The sequence below is a fragment of the Mercenaria mercenaria genome, chromosome 11, assembly GCF_021730395.1.
Source record: "Mercenaria mercenaria strain notata chromosome 11, MADL_Memer_1, whole genome shotgun sequence".
In the NCBI taxonomy this organism is placed as follows: Eukaryota; Metazoa; Mollusca; class Bivalvia; order Venerida; family Veneridae; genus Mercenaria; species Mercenaria mercenaria.
The window spans coordinates 24,753,741-24,759,491 of NC_069371.1; the positions used below are offsets into that span (position 1 = coordinate 24,753,741).

The window sequence follows — 5,751 nt, forward strand, 5'->3', positions numbered from 1 at the left end:
TTAAAATAAGATAAAAGCGAATGTTTCAATTTACATATTTCACTTTTATCTGTTATTTTTTAGTGTTTGTTCATATATACGCTTTGATGTTGCCCACACAGACAAAGCAGCTGAACTAAAGATGCTTCAGCTGCATGCTTACTCAAAATAATAATAACAACGTATTTAATATAAAGAGTAAAAGTATGTAATTTAGATGAAATACAATATGTTTACAGACAAATGTATAATAAGAAATAATTGTATCATAGCTCGGTGTTTTTTCTTAACAAATTTGGTGCAGGTAATTCGTATACTCTGAGTACAGAGTGCGGGTAACTAAAAGTGTGCAGGTATTTAATAACCGCACGCTAGTTACCGCACTGTTGGAAAGAAAAGTATGCCTGCGTGTCTGAAACAGTAGACTGCGAAGTGTATTTTATTGATTTTCTGCTCTAGCATTGGTTTATTTTACCTGGGCTTTACAAATTTGTAAAGCAAGGATTTTAGTACACACTGAACTGCTGTATATGGCAATGTGGAACGCCTACAACTACCATATATGGCAGGCTATGATACAAAACAGAAAGAACATTAAAACTCTCCGCTAAACAATTTATACTCGGGGGCTACGCCCCCTCGTACAAATCGTTTACCCTCGAGTTTCAATGCTCTTTCTATTACAAAAACACCTGGACTCCAGATTTATAGGCTAAGAATGATCCTTCTGGATTGTTTGCCGTATTATGAGTATTAGAACATGATCTTTTGTTTCTAAACTACATTAAAAATGCTTAATCAACAAAAAATATGTCCGACTGAAAAATCGAACTCGGTTTCCTCGCAGTAAAAGCTTTCCTACTTTTTTGCCCAAATACACGGTCATACTTAAAAACCCGCTTATACAAGCTTTAAAATTGAGACAATTTACATTCTGATACCCGTTACAAATCTTTCTAATTTTAAAATGGAAAAAATAGTTAAAGAAAACTAATTCTCAAGTGTTTTTCCATGCATATAATCTTGTAAGTAACAAAGTTTAAAAGCTTCGTAAGAAAAAATAGCTAAAAATCTCCTGATATCTTAATCTTTGCCGAACGATCCAATAAATACAAATAAATAGTTTTATTTAAATAGGAATTTCAAATAAGATCAAAAAGGTATTCTATACGAGTAAATATATGGGCTGAGTCAAGGTCGCATCGCTTGTCCAACCGATGTTTCTCAATTCCGCTATATTCCATAAAAATGAGATATCGATATCACATACAATTGTGCTAATATCAAGAATCAATGAAACGTCGTATCTCCCCTTTAAGTTATTCCAAGTACAAAATGTAGTAACTTTCTCTTAAATATTTTTATATTCCTTTTTTTTTCAATGCTACTTCGATCAAATATATTATAAAAATAAAAAAATATGAAAAAGATAAGTGTATAAAAGCATGAAGGTATATATCTTGGTATGCTAGTTAAACCACTAGAAGACTGGAAAATTCAGTTTCTAATACAATGATCACATCTTTGTTGTAGTTATACGTTTCAGAAAGAGTAAACTTCCAAAGTTCCCATTGTTCCTTTCACAAATGTCTAAATCTATTCTTTCTTCCGATCCTTGTTCAATATTTGACCTGCAAATAAAGATAAAGGTTTTGCTTACATCATTAAGTAAAAATGCAGCTAATTAAATGAACTTTCTGTAGAGTTCTATCCTTTTCCATTCTCTACATTTGGTTCATGAATTAAAATTGTCAGTAACTAGAGATAATAATTTAGTACATGTACAGAAAAAAACCCAATGCTGGGACAGATAAATAGACAACGTTAAATCTATAAAAGAAAATATAGACAAACTGAATGGTATATCATTAGCTAAGCAAAAATATTTTCACTTCGTAATATACATGTAACACGACCATTTTCAAACTATTCACTTTGAGATGATTTTGTCTACCATGGTTTTTCATATAAAAGTATAAGGTTTTATGAATGGTCTGGACTAATTTAGTCTGTGTTCAGACCCTGTGTTTTTTTCACATGAATACTCCTGTGGCTAAATTTAAATGTTTTATAATTATTTCCCCGTCTACTCAAAATACTAGATAATCAGAGCAAAGTTGAAGAAGTCAGAATATAAAAACAAAATAATTTTTTTAGTCGGTAGCCAAACGAGACTAAGATGTAAAATAAATAATATTTGCTAAGTTTCCAAAAGTAAATAATTGATTCTGGTATTCGTATGATCACCTCCTAAATAATGTATTACTTATTTTGAATAAACAGAACTATCATGGCACAAGGTACGCAAATCTAACAAAAGATCCAAAATTCATAGGCAAAATAAGTGCCATATGTTGAAAATTCGTACAAAAGTGTCTTATGCATTTTTGATCAAATTCAATTTTATCTAAACAATAGGTGCATTACTTTCAATCGGCTGGTTGTAGTCAAAGGCTAGTTTGTTCTGCTTTCTTTCTAAAGATGAAATCTAGAATAGTTTTGTTTTTAACCCCTTCGAAAATCAACATGAATGTCGATGCAAAATAAAGTTGTATACGCACCTGGGATGTTATGCATGCATATTCGTTCTTCTCTTGATCATGGATATCTTATTCATGTGTAATTGTTCGTCTCTGATATATTTTCTTCGATTAGCGCCTTTTGTCACCTACAATTTATTTTACAATCATTACTTTACAAAATATTTGATCTAATAAATAACTATTCGAAACATTGTAAATAACATTTAGAATGCACTATATCCTACAATACGTCCTACAATAAATCATTAAATACTACTCATCAACAAAGTATATTTTGCTTAAAATAATACTGTAAAAGTAGCGAAAAACCACCCCAAACAACAACAAAATCAGAGTATCTTTTTTTAAGATTTTGTACAATGTAGCCTGCAATTTAATAGATTTTAAATTGTTGTTCTTTATTAATTTACAATGACTTTTTCGCAAGACCTCCAGCAATTTTATTTGCGATTTTAAATACTTCTTGAGATAACGCCGTAAGATCGAAATAATAATTTGAAATTGTTAAGTATCATACCATAAAAACGAAATATCATAACCCGCCCACTTAGCTCAATAGGGAGAGCGCAGTTCTATGGAATTCGTGGTCGTGAGTTCGGGCCCTCGGCAAGGCGTGTGTTTTCCGTGACGATTTAATAAAAGGACATTGTGTCTGAAATCATTCGTCCTCCACCTCTGGTTCAAGTGGGGAAGTTGACAGTTTTGTTTAAAGAAGTAAAAACAAAATATTATCTGGTTTAAACGAGAAGTATTTTGTTAACTTGAAAAAAAAAAGATTCTTTTTCAAAGCACGAAAATTTAAATCTCTTTTCACGGAATAATATTCATATCTATTTTTTCATTTGGTAAAATAGTTTTGTTACTTGGTAAAGCGAAATCCTCACGAGAGAATATAATCGAAGTAACAGTTATTTATACGAAGTAAAAAAAACAAGAATACATTACTTAGAACAGAAATGTCGAGGCCCGATATTTCAGTGCAAACAGTGAACCAAACGTTCAACATTTTAATTTGTGACGGTTCTGTGCAATTATTATAATGAATTTGCCTGTTTCAAGTAAGATATTCAATATTGATAGCAATAAAAAAAAGAATAATTTTAATATCAAATAATTTAACAATGATAACTTCAACACATGCACCATTTACAATTATAAAAAATTCTACATTATGCGAAAGTAAAAATAAGAAATCTAATTTTATGAGTTTCAGATATTATTAAATGAACAAATTATGAGTACAAAGTTCTATTCAAATAAAAATCTAAAGGTCTACCATTGAAAATAAAAATGTCATCATGACCCCGGGGGGACTTTTCTACATTTACCCTGTAACATGTATAATTAGTAATTAAAAAAAAATCTTTTCCAAACGCAGTTTGAAGAAAATCTAGGGAGACGAGATAGTGAAATAATTTCGACACTGCCTTTCTATGCTGAAGTAAATAAAATTTCGGGTTGACAATGACAGATTTGTTAAGAATTTGTTTTTGAAGATAAATGCAAATTGAATTGTTGATTGAGATATAAGATTTCAATAAATTGCAGTTCAATCTGTATGTTTGTTTGTTTCTTTTGGGTTTAATGCCTTTTATTTCAATAGCATTTCGTATGTAACGGCAGGCAGTTAACCTAAACCCGTGTTTTTTGGATTTTGTACCCGTACAAACCTTTTTCTCCGCAAAGTAACTGCCAACTTTCCCCAACTGATCAGAGGTGAAAGGCTAATGATTTTAGCACAAAAGTCGTTTATCAAATAGTCACGGAGAACATACGCCCCGTCAGATGATCAAACTCACGACCCCGAGATCCGTAGACCAAAGCTCTATATAAATACTGATCTAATTAAGGTCACCGTCAGATAATCCACAATTACGGTATTCTCACATGATTTTCAAATAAATACAAATATATCGTAAAAGACATGAAATGATATAAATATTCACTTACTGTCATCGGCTTTTCCAGTATTTGGCATTTTTGAACTTTTAATCAATCCCATTCAAGTTTGGACATTCCAAATAATTGTTTTCCCGTCGATCACAACATCATTGTTTAGTAACTTCTCAATAAAATAAAGAGTAACACGAATATATTATCCGACTATATTATCAAAAACGTGCTTATCACACTGACACAGTGTTCTTAATATTATATATTTCTTACACATTCATAGAAGTGGTTAAACAACGAGTATTAGTGTCCCTAGAGCTACGTGTATACCGTAATGCAATGCCTAGATAGCGGACCAGGGAGTCGGTAAATTACAGGAAATGCTGTGAAATACACAGAAATTTACGCTTTCAGTTTACTTCATATCATTACACTGCATATAATTCTATGATGTACCTGCTAAGTGAACGTTCAAAGTATTTCAATTGCAACTAAAGACGGAGTCAAAAATGTAGCATGTTTTAGCAACCATACCCTAAACTTCTTGCACAACGTTTAATGTTAACGTTTGTTTTTGAATCTTTTTTTTAAATTTAATTTCTACTTTTTCGCTTTTACTTGTACTCTGTATCTCCTCTCTTAACTCTTTTATTATCTAAGGCGTGCATAATTATGCAACATTTGTATAATTATTTGCTGTGAAGAAAACATCGGTCTGAATACAGACTAGACGACTCCATTCTTTTTTCTGCTGCTTAGCTGCTTATAATGAAAGCATTATTTATAAACGTCACTTTGAAGAGAGCACAAAATTGATTAAAAACAGTTTTGAAATAACATAGAAGTTGCAGTTTCATACTTGTTTGTGTTGGAAAATAAAGTAGATTAGTCACAAGACTGATAATAGCGTTGTTGTTGTTGTCTTTTTTAATTTTTTTTTCCAGTTTAATTTCAATGTTATTTCAAAACCCAGTCTGTTCTAAAGACTTTCTCAGATTGTAAAATTATCATATTGAAAATAAGATAAGATAAAGACTTGTTCTATTCGCCGTATTTGAAAAATAGAATAAAGTGCAACTAAAAAATAATTATATCTATGTCTATGAGCAAGTCTAGGAATCTAGAAGCGTCTGCTCGTGGATTTCTAGTAATTAGCAAGTGCATTCAACAATTAACCAAAAGTGTCTGTTTTAATTAGAAAATATTAATGAGATTTAATTACAATTATGACTGATTTTTTTTTTGGAATGAAAATATTTTATAATTCTCATGAAAATATATATTTAAAGGTTTTGATACATAAGTTTATAATCTTTTGATATATCAATGCAGCATT

At 30.7% G+C, this 5,751-nt stretch overlaps 1 long non-coding RNA gene across 1 annotated transcript; it reads right to left on the minus strand.

The window, feature by feature from the left end:
* Positions 1 to 1,118: 1,118 nt before the first annotated feature.
* On the minus strand, positions 1,119 to 5,338 carry LOC123553312 (uncharacterized). Its single transcript, XR_008366187.1, has 3 exons — positions 4,473 to 5,338; positions 2,541 to 2,647; positions 1,119 to 1,610 (listed from the first exon to the last, which is right to left on the minus strand). It is a non-coding gene; the product is annotated as an uncharacterized LOC123553312 (long non-coding RNA).
* Positions 5,339 to 5,751: the final 413 nt, after the last annotated feature.